Below are 15,136 nucleotides of genomic sequence, written 5' to 3' on the forward strand. Positions count from 1 at the left end.
AGTATGGCATTGGGATAGTAACAGTATGGCATTGCGATAATAACAGTATGGCTGAGATAATAACAGTATGGCATTGAGATAATAACAGTATGGCATTGGGATAATAACAGTATGGCTGAGATAATAACAGTATGGCATTGGGATAATAACAGTATGGCTGAGATAATAACAGTATGGCATTGGGACAATAACAGTATGGCATTGAGATAATAACAGTATGGCATTGAGATAATAACAGTATGGCATTGGGATAATAACAGTATGGCATTGGGATAATAACAGTATGGCATTGGGATAATAACAGTATGGCATTGAGATAATAACAGTATGGCATTGGGATAATAACAGTATGGCATTGGCATAATAACAGTATGGCTGAGATAATAACAGTATGGCATTGAGATAATAACAGTATGGCATTGGGATAATAACAGTATGTCTGAGATAATAACAGTTTGGCATTGGGATAATAACAGTATGGCTGAGATAATAACAGTATGGCTGAGATAATAACAGTATGGCATTGGGACAATAACAGTATGGCATTGAGATAATAACAGTATGGCATTGAGATAATAACAGTATGGCATTGAGATAATAACAGTATGGCATTGAGATAATACCAGTATGGCATTGGGATAATAACAGTATGGCATTGGGATAATAACAGTGTGGCATTGGGATAATAACAGTATGGCTGAGATAATAACAGTATGGCATTGGGATAGTAACAGTATGGCATTGCGATAATAACAGTATGGCTGAGATAATAACAGTATGGCATTGAGATAATAACAGTATGGCATTGGGATAATAACAGTATGGCTGAGATAATAACAGTATGGCATTGGGATAATAACAGTATGGCTGAGATAATAACAGTATGGCATTGGGACAATAACAGTATGGCATTGAGATAATAACAGTATGGCATTGAGATAATAACAGTATGGCATTGGGATAATAACAGTATGGCATTGGGATAATAACAGTATGGCATTGGGATAATAACAGTATGGCATTGGGATAATAACAGTATGGCATTGGGATAATAACAGTATGGCATTGAGATAATAACAGTATGGCATTGGGATAATAACAGTATGGCATTGGGATAATAACAGTATGGCATTGGGATAATAACAGTATGGCATTGAGATAATAACAGTATGACTGAGATAATAACAGTGTGGCTGAGATTTACATTACATTTACGTCATTTAGCAGACGTTCTTATCCAGAGTGACTTACAAATTGGTGCATTCACCTTATGATATTAACAGTATGGCATTGGGATAATAACAGTATGTCTGAGAGGCTGAGATAATAACAGTATGGCATTGGGATAATACCAGTGTGGCATTGGGATAATAACAGTGTGGCATTGGGATAATAACAGTGTGGCATTGGGATAATAACAGTGTGGCATTGGGATAATAACAGTATGGCATTGGGATAATAACAGTGTGGCATTGGGATAATAACAGTATGGCAATGGGATGGTAACAGTATGGCATTGGGATAATAACAGTAAGGCATTGGTATAATAACAGTATGGCATTGAGATATTAACAGTATGGCTGAGATAATAACAGTATGGCATTGGAATAATAACAGTGTGGCATTGGGATAGTAACAATATGGCATTGGGATAATAACAGTATGGCATTGGGATAATAACAGTATGGCTGAGATAATAACAGTATGGCATTGGGATAATGACAGTATGGATTGGGATAATAACAGTATGGCTGAGATAATAACAGTATGGCATCGGGATAATAACAGTATGGCTGAGATAATAACATTATGGATTGGGATAATAACAGTATGGCTGAGATAATAACAGTATGGCATCGGGATAATATAAAAACAAAGATGAAAATATATCTTTACTACAGTACCAGCAACTTCACACCCTTTCTGTCTCTTCGCACACCTTTTCATAGGAATTCAACTATTGCTATTTTTGTTTTAGTGCATAATGCTGATCTCTGAAAAAGTTATGATCCAAATGGATGTTTTTTTCTCATCATTTCTATTCTAGGGAGCTGCAACACAACCTTTAACCTGCTGTTGTTCACTGAGCACAACCTGGGTGAGTGACACTCAATACTCTGCTGTTCTGTTTGTGGTGGACAATGACGTTGTAACGACTCAGATAGTCATTGGGGTTGAGGCTAGGGCATTCATCAGGTGATCAGACTGATGTATGTGTGGTAGATGGAAACACATTTGGGTTTCTCCAATATGGCCTTTGAGCTGTTTGCCTTTTTGTTTTGAACTTGGTTCTCCATTCAGAGTCAATTGCAATGATGATGTGACAGTATAGTACGTCAAATGCCTCTGTAGCCTTAACGTTTTCTAATATTGCCTCAAAGGCCTCTAATGTTGCCTCAAGGCCTCTAATGTTGCCTCAAAGGCCTCTACTGTTGTCTCAAATGCCTCTAAGTTAACTCAAAGGTCTCTAATGTTGCCAGGCTTGGTGTGGCTTCACAGCCTGTTCCCAGGCCTTGGTTTGCTGTAACTCTGCACCCTTCATCCCTCTATTCCTTCCTCTTCCTCATCTTCCTCTCTCAAAGGTCTCCTCTCCCCACAGAGCTAGTTGCCTTTCTCTCATTTCAACTTCAAACTAAGGGAGGACAAAGATGAGATCAACCTCAATACATACTGTACAGTTACTGCTATCAAGTACAGGGAAAAACAACAAGTGGCTGTGAGAACTACATAGTCCATGAGGCGGGAAGAGAAGAAGTCGAGTATGTGTTGAAAAATGTTGGGTCTGGTTCCCTTTCTAAATCACTTTCCTTACAGCATTTATTTGTGTGTGTGTGTCTCTTGGAAGGAGCACAGTAAGAACTCTCTCACCCTGTTCGTCTTGACTGAGTAGGTTTCTTGAGGATGATGTTCATCTCTCCATTACCGGTGGTTTCCCTGCTGGCTGCTGGAAACCGGGCCCGCCCAGCTCGACACTCGCGGCAAGCATTGTGTACACCCTCAGCCTGCCTCAGCCCAGACTTTCCTGTCTTTCTGTCTTCTGCTTGGGGCTTTCCTGGAAGCATGTCTGAGGGCTGAGATAGGGGTTGGACTGAGACAGGGCTGTGCTGTGCTGAGATGGGGACAGTGCTTGTTACAGGACAGCTGTAGCCTACTGTACAGTAGCCCTCCCAGGAGCTTTAAAACCCTAATCCAAGTTTATTGGTGTGCACAGGATACATGTGTAAACAGTACAGTGAAATGCTTACTTGCAAGCTCTCCTAAACTCTGCATTACGTATGTATACAAAATAGACAATAAGTCATAAAAAGTAGTAAAACACAAGAAAAATTGTCATAATAATAATAATAAACCACAAACGTCTAATCAGATCAAAAATAGCTATGATCCAAAACCCCAAGTCACCTGACAAGAAGCCAAAGATCCTTGTGTGCCCAGCTAAGAACCGGGATACGGTCTCTGGAAATAGAAGTAGGTATGTTCAATGGCATAGATGAAGAAGAGTGGCTATGTACAGTGTGTGATTTAAGGGAGGTGGAGAATGAACTGCACTGTTTATTTTACTGTACTTCAGATGATGATTTGAGAGCAACCTTATTTGAAAAAAATGCAACAACAAAAACAAAAACTTTTCTTGAGTAGTGATGAAGAAAACCTTGACGGTTTTTCAGAATATAAGTCTTCCTGGTTGCAAATGTTATTTCCTCAGTTTTTTTTCTCACAATTCCTGACAATTAATCCTAGTAAAAAGTTCCTGTCTTAGGTCAGTTAGGATCACCACTTTTTTAAAGAAATGTCAAAATAATAGTAGAGAGAATGATTTATTTCAGCTTTTATTTCTTTCACCACATTCCCAGTGGGTCAGAAGTTTACATACACTCAATTAATATTTGGTAGCATTGCCTTTAACTTGTTTAACTTGGGTCAAACATTTTGGGTAGCCTTCCACAAGCTTCCCACAATAAGTTGGGTGAATTTTGGCCCATTCCTCCTGACAGAGCTGGTGGAACTGAGTCAGGTTTGTAAGCCTCCTTGCTCGCACACGCTTTTTCAGTTCTGCCCACAAATTTTCTATGGGATTGAGATCAGGGATTTGTGATGGCCACTCCAATTCCTTGACTTTGTTGTCCTTAAGCCATTTTTACACAACTTTGAAACTATGCTTGGGGTCATTGTTCATTTGGAAGACCCATTTGCGACCAAGCTTTAACTTCCTGACTGATGTCTTGAGATGTTGCTTCAATATATCCACATAATTGTCCATTGTCATGATGCCATCTATTTTGTGAAGTGCACCAGTCCCTCCTGCAGCAAAGCACCCCCACAACATGATGCTGCCACCCCCATGCTTCACGGTTGGGATGGTGTTCTTCGGCTTGCAAGCCTCCCCTTTTTTCCTCCTAACGTAACGATGGTCATTATGGCCAAACAGTTCTATTTTTGTTTCATCAGACCAGAGGACATTTCTCCAAAAAGTACGATCTTTGTCCCCATGTGCAGTTGCAAACATTAGTCTGGCTTTTTTATGGCACTACCTTGCTGAGCTGCCTTTCAGGTTATGTTGATTTTGGACTCGTTTGACTGTGGATATAGATACTTTTGTACCAGTTTCCTCCAGCATCTTCACAAGGTCCTTTGCTGTTGTTCTGGGATTGATTTGTACTTTTCGCACCAAAGTACGTTCATCTCTAGGAGACAGAACACGTCTCCTTCCTGAGCGGTATGACGGCTGCGTGGTCCCATGGTGTTTATACTTGCGTACTATTGTTTTTACAGATGAACGTGGTACCTTCAGGCGTTTGGAAATTGCTCCCAAGGATGAACCAGACTTGTGGAGGTCTACAATTTTTTTCTGAGGTCTTCGCTGATTTCTTGTGTTTTTCCCATGATGTCAAGCAAAGAGCCACTGAGTTTGAAGGTAGGCCTTGAAATACATCCACAGGTACACATCCAATTGACTCAAATGATGTCAATTAGGCTATCAGAAGCTTCTAAAGCCATGACATCATTTTCGGGAATTTTCCAAGCTGTTTAAATGCACAGTCAACTTAGTGAATGTAAACTTCTGACCCACTAGAATTGTGATACAGTGAATTATAAGTGAAATAATCTGTCTGTAAACAATTTTTGTGAAAAATTGCTTTTGTCATGCATAAAGTAGATGTCCTAACCAACTTGCCAAAACTATAATTTCTTAGCAAGACATTTGTGGAGTGGTTGAAAAACAAGTTTTAATGACTCCAACCTAAGTGTATGTAAACTTCAGACTTCCAACTGTACATGGTACATCATTCGGGATCTGAACTGTGAACAGTTTATTCTTACTGCATTTGTATAAAGTCTTAAGTTTCATATGAATGAATATGAGTAATAACGTCATGTTCAGACAAGTTGAGTTGATGGTTGTTTATCTAGAAGCGTTGCGTGATTCACACATACACGGTTAGTGGTTGACCGCCTAGCATAAACTTTAATAGCAACGATCCACTATGAGTGTGTCGTAGTACACTAGTGCTGTTCTAAACAATGTAATCAACGTTGCTGCAGTATCGTGCCTAAACATTACAGGACCGTATCTCATACCAGACTGATTTCCTAGCTTCGTTCATTCTTCATGCTTGTTATGTAAATAAAACATTTTTGAAGCTCCACAGATCAAAGTGATTGGTTCTGTTGTGGGAATGTTAGAACGTCAGCGTTCTGTGGGAAAAGAGCTGGGATTGTGTCACAAAACTATTCTACGTCCCAAATGGCACCCTATTCCTTATGTAGTGCACTACTTTGACTATGGACCATAGCCCAGCCCATAGGGCCCTGGTCAAAATAGTGGATTATACAAGGGAATATGGTGGGCTTTTGGGATGCATTTTATTGTCCTCAGCCAGACAGAGTCCTTCAGTTACAGTACAGGTTGCCAAGCAACCACACTTTCTGTGTCACTGTCTGTCACAAACCGGCGAAATATGCTATGTATAAACACTGTGAAATGGAAACAGAGGGTTTGACATGACTGGGTTATGATAACCCCAGGGAGAAGGACTTCAATCACCCTATCTCTAAGCTCCCTATCCATGCCAAAGTCTTTGATTCCCTTGTGAACTCTCAGCTAAAGCAGTATTTACAGTGAGGGAAAAAAGTATTTGATCCCCTGCTGATTTTGTACGTTTGCCCACTGACAAAGAAATGATCAGTCTATAATTTTAATGGTAGGTTTATTGAACAGTGAGAGACAGAATAACAACAAAAAAATCCAGAAAAACGCATGTCAAAAATGTTATAAATTGATTTGCATTTTAAGATAAAGCAAAGCGCAGTGACACAAACAACAATACGGAGTTACACATGGAATAAACAAACGTACAGTCAATAACACAATAGAAAAGTCTATATACAGTGTGTGCAAATGAGGTAAGATTAGGGAGGTAAGGCAATAAATAGGCCTTTGTGGCGAAATAAGTACAATTTAGCAATTAAACACTGGAGTGATTGATGTGCAGAAGATGAATGTACAAGTAGAAATACTGGGGTGCAAAGGAGCAAAACTAATAACAATATGTGGAGGAGGTAGTAGGGTGTGCTATTTACAGATGAGCTATGTACAGGTGCAATGATCTGTAAGCTGCTCTGATAGCTGATGCTTAAAGTTAGTGAGGGAGATATGAGTCTCCAGCTTCAGTGATTTTTGCAATTAATTCCAGTCATTGGCAGCAGAGAACTGGAAGGAAAGGCGGCCAAAGGTGGAATTGGCTTTGGCGGTGACCCTGTGAAATATACCTGCTGGAGTGCGTGCTATGGGTGGGTGTTGCTATGGTGACCAGTGAGCTGAGATAAGGCGGGGCTTTACCTAGCAAAGACTTATAGATGACCTGGAGCCAGTGGGTTTGGCGACGAATATGAAGCGAGGGCCAGCCATCAAGAGCATACAGGTAGCAGTGGTGGGTAGTATATGGGGCTTTGATGACGAAACGGATGGCACTGTGGTAGACTGCATCCAATTTGCTGAGTAGAATGTTGGAGGCTATTTTCTAAATGACATCGCAAAAGTCAAGGATCAGTAGGATAGTCAGTTATACGAGGGTATGTTTGCCAGCGTGAGTGAAGGATGCTTTGTTGTGAAATAGGAAGCCGATTCTAGATTTAATTTTGGATTGGAGATGCTTAATATGATTGTGGAAGGAGAGTTTACAGTCTAACCAGACACCTAGGTATTTGTAGTTGTCCACATATTCTAAGTCAAAATCGTCCAGAGTAGTGATGCTAGGCGGGCGGGCAAGTGCAGGCAGCGATTGGTTGAAGAGCATGCATTTAGTTTTACTTACATTTAAGAGCAGTTGGAGGCCATGGAAGGAGAGTTGTATGGCATTGAAGCTCGTCTGGAGGTTAGTTAACACAGTTTCCAAAGAAGGGCCAGAAGTATACAGAATGGTGTTGTCTGCGTAGAGGTGGATCAGAGAATCACCAGCAGCAAGAGCGACATCATTGATGTATACAGAGAAGAGAGTCGGCCCGAGAATTGAACCCTGTGGCACCCCCATAGCGACTGCTAGAGGTCCAGACACACTGAACTCTCTCTGAGAAGTAGTTGGAGACCCAGGCGAGGCAGTCATTTGAGAAACCAAGGCTGTTGAGTCAGCCGATAAGAATGCAGTGATTGACAGAGTCGAAAGCCTTAGCCAGGTCGATGAATACAGCTGCACAGTATTGTCTTTTGTCGATGGTGGTAATTATATTGTTTAGGACCTTGAGCATGGCTGAGGTGCACCCATGACCAGCTCTGAAACCAGATTGCATAGCGGAGAAGGTACGTTGGGATTCTAAATGGTCGGTGATCTGTTTGTTAACTTGGTTTTCGAAGACCTTAGAAAGGCAGGGTAGAATAGATATAGATCTGTAACAGTTTGGGTCTAGAGTGTCTCCCCTTTTGAAGAGGGGGATGACCACGCCAGCTTTCCAATCTTTGGGGATCTCAGACGATACGAAAGAGGTTGAACAGGCTAGTAATAGGGGTTGCAGCAATTGCAGCGGATACATTTAGAAAGAAAGGTTCCAGATTGTCTAGGGTCCAGATTTTAGCAGCTCTTTCATAACATCAGCTACTGTATCTGGATTTGGGTGAAGGTGAAATGGGGAGGATTTGGCAAGTTGCTGTTGGGGGTGCAGAGCTGTTGACCGGGCTAGGGGTAGCGAGGTGGAAAGCATGGCCAGCAGTATAAAAATGCTTATTGAAATTCTCGATTATCTTAGATTTATCGGTGGTGACAGTGTTTCCTAGCCTCAGTGCAGTGGGCAGCTGAGATGAGATGCTCTTATTCTCCATGGACTTTACAGTGTCCCAGAACTTTTGGGAGTTTGTGCTACAGGATGCAAATTTCTGTTTGAAATAGTTAGCCTTTGCTTTCTTAACTGCCTGTGTATATTGGTTCCTAACTTCCCTGAAAAGTTGCATAACGCAGGGGCTATTCGATGTAAATAACCTTTTCCGGGAAGGTCAACACTTGTTGTATTCGGTGCATGTGACAAATAATAAAATACAATTTGATTTGATTCAATTGACCAACATTTGTTCCTAGCCACACTCCGTAACATTGGTCTCAGTAGATAGGTTTCTATCCACTTGGAATATTCTAATATCCTCATAAAGAAAATATATTACATTTTCCACTAGTGGTGTGTTTCCACCAAGCTGACTTGTTGTGGATAAAACTAAGTGTGTGACGATGTAGTGAACACAAAATGTACTCTTTCGCTTAAGTTTTCATGCACCGAATAAAATCTAAAGTTCAATGTGTTTCCATTGCATTTTCAGCTCTAACGATAGTTTTGTCACAAATAGCAAATCTGTCTACTCTGGTCATGGCACATGCCCTCTAGCCAACAGCTCGCAGATACAGTGCGGGCAGGCTGTGTGGGTCAAATGCGCGGGTAGGCTAGACTACATGACAGGATTATTATGGATAAGAGCGAGAATATTTTTATTTGTCAAATGGCAGTCAAGCATTTCTCATCATGTCACCAGAATAAGACCCTCAATATTTAATGGAAAGGAGCATCAAGCTCATCACCATGCACTTTCACCACCCTGTGAAGTTTATCATAATTTATTTAATCTGTAGCCTAATAAACTGCATGTTTTCCAGAGTTGTAATTGGAGGGGGTGGACCACACACCATATTATCATGTGACCCCAGGTTTACTTCGATATGATGGCTATTATACCAATGTTTGCTCATAAAGGCGTTTCCACCGCCATTTCTCACATTATTACTTTCACAGACACTAAACGATTTTGAACGAACACATTATGTCCGCATTTATAAAATTGTACCAAAACTTCCTGTTTCCATCTGTCATAAACGTTGTTAAAGGTAGACCAAAATGCAGCGAGTACGTGAATGCTCATCTTCCTTTTATTGAAGAAAAAAACGAAATACACTTACACAACACAAACAACGAAAAACAGTCCCGTAAGGTGCTCAGACTATACAAGGGAAATAACCACCCACAAACACAAGAGAAAATAAACCCACTTAAATATGGACTCCAATTAGAAGCAACGACAACCAGCTGCCTCTAATTGGAGGTCGTTCCCAAAACTAACATAGATATAGAAAAACTAGAAAACCCACATTGAAATAGAAAACATAGAACATAAACCAAAAACCCCGATACACACTAAACAAACACCCCCTGCCACGCCCTGACCAAACTACAATATCAAATAACCCCTTTTACTGATCAGGACGTGACACCATCACACCATCATTTTTTATATACGGTATGACTTTACTCACATAACAACTATGGATGGAAACATGGTTATTGAAGGGGCTGTCAATTGGTTTAGAAACTATATTGCTGACAGATCACAGTTTGTCTACGCTGAGAATCACAAGTTAAGCTTCCTTGAGATCTTTGTGCCCATTTTAGGTCCTGTGTCGTTCTCCATTTTTATTAACGACCTGGGAAATGGGATGCAACCAGCCAAGTTGCATCTGCATGTAGATGATACGATCATCTATTCAAATGTTCCTGCTCTGGTTCAGGCTGCTGAAGAGCTCCAGGCTGCCCTTTAGTAACTGCAGGCCTCCCTATATGGTCTTAAACTAGTGATGAATGCATAAAAAAAATACATTCATGATCTTTACCAGAGCTCGCTCTCAGCCAGAGAAGGTTAGCATTTTCACATATGGAGGCACATCCATTAAAAAAGTGTCATCCTACAAATACCTAGGTATACAGTTGGATGACAAGCTGTCCTTCAAAGTTCATATGGATAATCTTGTGGGGAAGCTAAAACTGAAAATGTGTTTTTATTTTTTGTGATAAGGCTAGCTTACCATTCAAGGCTAGAAATAATCTTGTTCAAGCCACTTTTCTTTCTGGAATTGATTATGGTGATTCATTGTACATGCATGCAGCCTCTTCTGTGCTACAGAGACTTGGCCTCTGTTTATCATGCATCCTTACGCTTTGTTACTAATGCTAAGTCATTCACCCACCATTGCACCTTGTACCAAATGGTGGGTTGGACCTCACTTTATACTCACAGGCAGCTGTACTGAACCAAAAATATAAACGCAACATGTAAAGTGTTGGTCCCATGTTTCATGAGCTGAAATAAAAGATTACATATATGTTTCCATTGACACAAAAAGCTTTTTTCTCTCAAATGTTGTGCACACATTTGTTTACATCCCTGTTAGTGAGCATTTCTCCTTTGCCAAGATAATCCATCCGCCTGACAGATGTGGCATATCAACAAGCTGATTAAACAGCATGATCATTACACAGGAGCACCTTCTGCTGGGGACAATAAAAGGCCACTATAAAATGTGCAGTTTTGTCAGACAACATAATGTCACAGATGTCTGAAGTTTAGAGGGAGCATACAATTGGCGTGCTGAATGCAGGAATGTCCACCAGAACTGTTACCAGATAATGGAATGTTAATTTCTCTACAATAAGCCGCCTCCAATGTCATTTTAGAGAATTTGGCAGTATGTCCAACTGGCCTCCCAACCACATAACCACGCCAGCCCAGGATTTCCACATCTGACTTATTCACCTGTGGGATCGTCTGCAGTGGTGTAAAAACTACCCAATTGTCATACTTGAGTAAAAGTAAAGATACCTTCATAAAAAATGACTCAAGTAAAAGTGAAAGTCACCCAGTAAAATACTACTGAGTAAAAGTCTAAAAGTATTTGGTTTTAAATCTACTTAAGTATCAAAAGTAAATGTAATTGCTAAAAGTATAAATCATTTCAAATTCCTTATATTAAACAAACCAGACGGCACGATATTCTTGCTTTTTTAAATTTACGGATAGTTAGGGGCACACTCCAACCCTCACACATCATTTACAAACTGAGCAATTGTGTTTGGAGAGTCCACCAGATCAGTGGCAGTAGGGATGACCAGGGATGTTCTCTTGATATGTGCGTTGATTGGACCATTTTCCTGTCCTGCTAAGCATTCAATATGTAACAAGTACTTTTGGGTGTCAGGGAAAATGTATGGAGTGAAACGTACATTATTTTCTTTAGGAATGCAGTGAAGTAAAAGTAAATGTTGTCAAAAATAGAAATAGTAAAGTAAAGTACAGATACCCCAATAAACTACTTAAGGAGTACTTTAAAGTATTTTTAAACTTATTCTGATTAGCTGGGCCTGGCTCCCAAGTGGGTGGGCCTATGCCCTCCCAGGCCCACTCATGGCTGTGCCCCTGCCCAGTAATGTGAAATCCATAGATTAGGGCCAAATGAATTTATTTCAATTGACTGAACTGGAACTCTGTAAAACGGTTGAAATTGTTGGATGTTGCATTTATATGTTTGTTCAGTATACATTCATACTTATTCATTTACAAAGCCCTTCTTTTACAACTAGCAGTTGCCAGACGTGGACTTTAAGTCCCCAGGAACTTTACTGAGTTAGGCAAGACTGCCTTCTCCTATTGTGCACATGAGGCATGCTTCACCTCGATGTATTAGTGCCCCTAAGGCATGCTTCACCTAGATGTATTAGAGCCCCTAAGCAATGCTTCACCCATATGTATTAGTGCCCCTAGGGCATGCTTCACCTAGCTATATTAGTGCCCCTAAGGCATGCTTCAGCAAGATGTATTAGTGCCCCTAGGCAATGTTTCACCTATATGTATTAGTGACCCTAGGGCATGCTTCACCTAGATGTATTAGTGCCCCTAAGCAATGCTTTACCTATATGTATTAGTGCCCCTAAGGCATGCTTCAACTAGATATATTAGTGCCCCTAAGGCATGCTTCACCTAGATGCATTAGTGTCCCTAATGCATGCTTCAGCGAGATATATGAGTGCCCCTAAGGCATGCTCAGCAAGATATATTAGTGCCCCTAAGGCATGCTTCACCTAGATGTATTAGTGCCCCGAGGGCATGCTTCACCTAGATGTATTAGTGCCCCTAGGGCATGCTTCACCTAGATGTATTAGTGCCCCTAAAGCATGCTTCAGCAAGATGTATTAGTGCCCCTAAGGCATGCTTCACCTAGATGTAAATGTAAATGTATTAGTTCCTGTGTTCAGGAAGAGTGTAAATGTTTCCTGTAAGCTGGATCATGTTGTTGTTGTACTGATTGTATTGTATGTTGTTTTTAATGTTGTACTTTTGTTTTGATTGCTGCTGCCTTCTTGGCTAGGTTTCCCTTGCAAAAGAGATTGTATCTCAATGGGCTTTCCCTGGTTAAATAAGGGTTAAATACATGGGCCTCTAAGGAGAAAAGCATTTTACTAACTAGAACAGATCATTTGTGTGACTTGCTTCAACTATTCAAAAGTCATTTTATGGTAAATGTAAAAAGTTTAGAAGCTTAATTGCTATTGGCTAGTGTTGAATATTTTAGGTTAGCGTAGTAGTAGAAGTAATGACTGTATTATAAGTACAGTTGTGGCCAAAAGTTTTGAGAATGACACAAATATTAATTTCCAAAAAGTTTGCTGCTTCAGTGTCTTTAGATATTTTTGTCAGATGTTACTATGGAACACTGAAGTATAATTATAAGCATTTCATAAGTGTCAAAGACTTTTATTGACAATTACATGAAGTTGATGTAAATAGTCAATATTTGCAGTGTTGACCCTTCTTTTTCAAGACATCTGCAATCCGCCCTGGCATACTGTCAATTAACTTCTGGGCCACATGATGACTGATGGCAGCCCATTCTTGCATAATCAATGCTTGGAGTTTGTCAGAATTTGTTGATTTTTGTTTGTCCACCCGCCTCTTGAGGATTGACCACAAGTTCTCAATGGGATTAAGGTCTGGGGAGTTTCCTGGCTTGTCTTCTCTGGACAAGTCTTTTTCCGGATGCCCCAAACAATCGGAAAGGGGATTCATCAGAGAAAATGACTTTACCCCAGTCCTCAGCAGTCCAATCCTTATACCTTTTGCAGAATATCAGTCTGTCCCTGATGTTTTTTCCTGGGGAAAAGTGGCTTCTTTGCTGCCCTTGACACCAGGCCATCCTCCAAAAGTCTTCACCTCACTGTGCGTGGAGATGCACTCACACCTGCCTGCTGCCATTCCTGAGCAAGCTCTGTACTGGTGGTGCCCCGATCCCGCAACTGAATCAACTTTAGGAGACGGTCCTGGCGCTTGCTGGACTTTCTTGGGCGCCCTGAAGCCTTCTTCACAACAATTGAACCGCTCTCCTTGAAGTTCTTGATGATCCGATAAATGGTTGATTAAAGGTGCAATCTTACTGGCAACAATATCCTTGCCTGTGAAGCCCTTTTTGTGCAAAGCAATGATGACGGCACATATTTCCTTGCAGGTAACCACGGTTGAAAGAGGAAGAACAATGATTTCAAACACCACCCTCCTTTTGAAGCGTCTGTTTTTTTTTTACTCAATCAGCATGACAGAGTGAGCTCCAGCTTTCTCCTCATCAACACTCACTCCTGTGTTAATGTAGAGAATCACTGACATGATGTCAGCAGGTACTTTTATTCAGGGCTGAAATGCAGTGGAAATGTTTTTGGGGGATTCAGTTCATTTGCATGGCAAAGAGGGACTCATCTGATCACTCTTCATAACATTCTGGAGTATATGCAAATTTCCATCATACAAACTGAGGCAGCAGACTTTGTGAAAATTAATATTTGTGTAATTCTCAACTTTTGGCCACAACTGTAGTAGAGGAAAAGTCACCTTAAGTGGGATAAAACTGGACCTATGAGCTGGAGCTACAGTAAAGACCTGGATAAATAACGGGAGCTACAGTAAAGACCTGGATAAAGACCTGGAGCTACAATAAAGACCTGGATGAATAACTGACTAAAGAGCTAGAGTTACAGCAAATACCTGGCTAAATAACTGACTAAAGACCTGTAGCTACAGTAAAGACCTGGCTAAATAACTGACTAAAGAGCTGGCTAGGTGACCAGGCAGATAGTCTAGTGGTTAGAGCGTTGGGACAGTATCTGAAAGGTTGCTGGATCGATTTCCCTAGCTGACAAGGTAGAAATATGTTGTTCTGCCCCTGAACAAGGCAGTTAACCCACTGTTCCTAGGCAGTCATTGTAAATAAGAATTTAAGAATTTATTCTTAACTAACTTGCCTAGTTAAATAAAGGTTAAATAAAGGTTAAATAAAATAAAAAATAACTGTCTAAAGAGCTGGAGCTACAGTAAAAACCTGGCTAAATAACTGGAGCTACAGTAAAGACCTGAGTAAATAACTGGCTAAAGAGCTGGAGCTACAGTAAAGACCTGGCTAAATAACTGGCTAAAGAGCTGGAGCTACAGTAAAGACCTGGCTAAAGAGCTGGAGCAACAGTAAAGACCTTTTTAAATAACTGGCTAAAGAGCTGGAGCTACAGTAAAGACCTGGATAAAGACCTGGATAAAGAGCTGGAGCTACAGTAAAGACCTGGCTAAAGAACTGGCTAAAGAGCTGGAGCAACAGTAAAGACCTGGCTAAAGAACTGGCTAAAGAGCTGGAGCTACAGTAAAGACCTGGCTAAAGAACTGGCTAAAGAGCTGGAGCTACAGTAAAGACCTGGTTAAATAACTGGAGCTACGGTAAAGACCTGGATAAAGACCTGGAGCTACAGTAAAGACCTGGCTAAAGAGCTGGAACTAAAGACCTGGCTAAAGAACTGG

At 40.7% G+C, this 15,136-nt stretch overlaps 1 protein-coding gene across 1 annotated transcript in view; it reads left to right on the forward strand.

Moving 5' to 3' along the window:
* Positions 1–2,002: 2,002 nt before the first annotated feature.
* Positions 2,003–15,136, forward strand: part of LOC115155567 (uncharacterized) — a 76,372-nt gene continuing 63,238 nt past the window's right edge. Inside the window, exon 1 of the mRNA XM_029702286.1 lies at positions 2,003–2,098. The gene's annotated coding sequence lies outside the window, so the exon portion shown is untranslated. The remainder of the gene's footprint in view (positions 2,099–15,136) is intronic.

The sequence above is a fragment of the Salmo trutta genome, chromosome 2 (genome assembly GCF_901001165.1).
Source record: "Salmo trutta chromosome 2, fSalTru1.1, whole genome shotgun sequence".
In the NCBI taxonomy this organism is placed as follows: Eukaryota; Metazoa; Chordata; class Actinopteri; order Salmoniformes; family Salmonidae; genus Salmo; species Salmo trutta.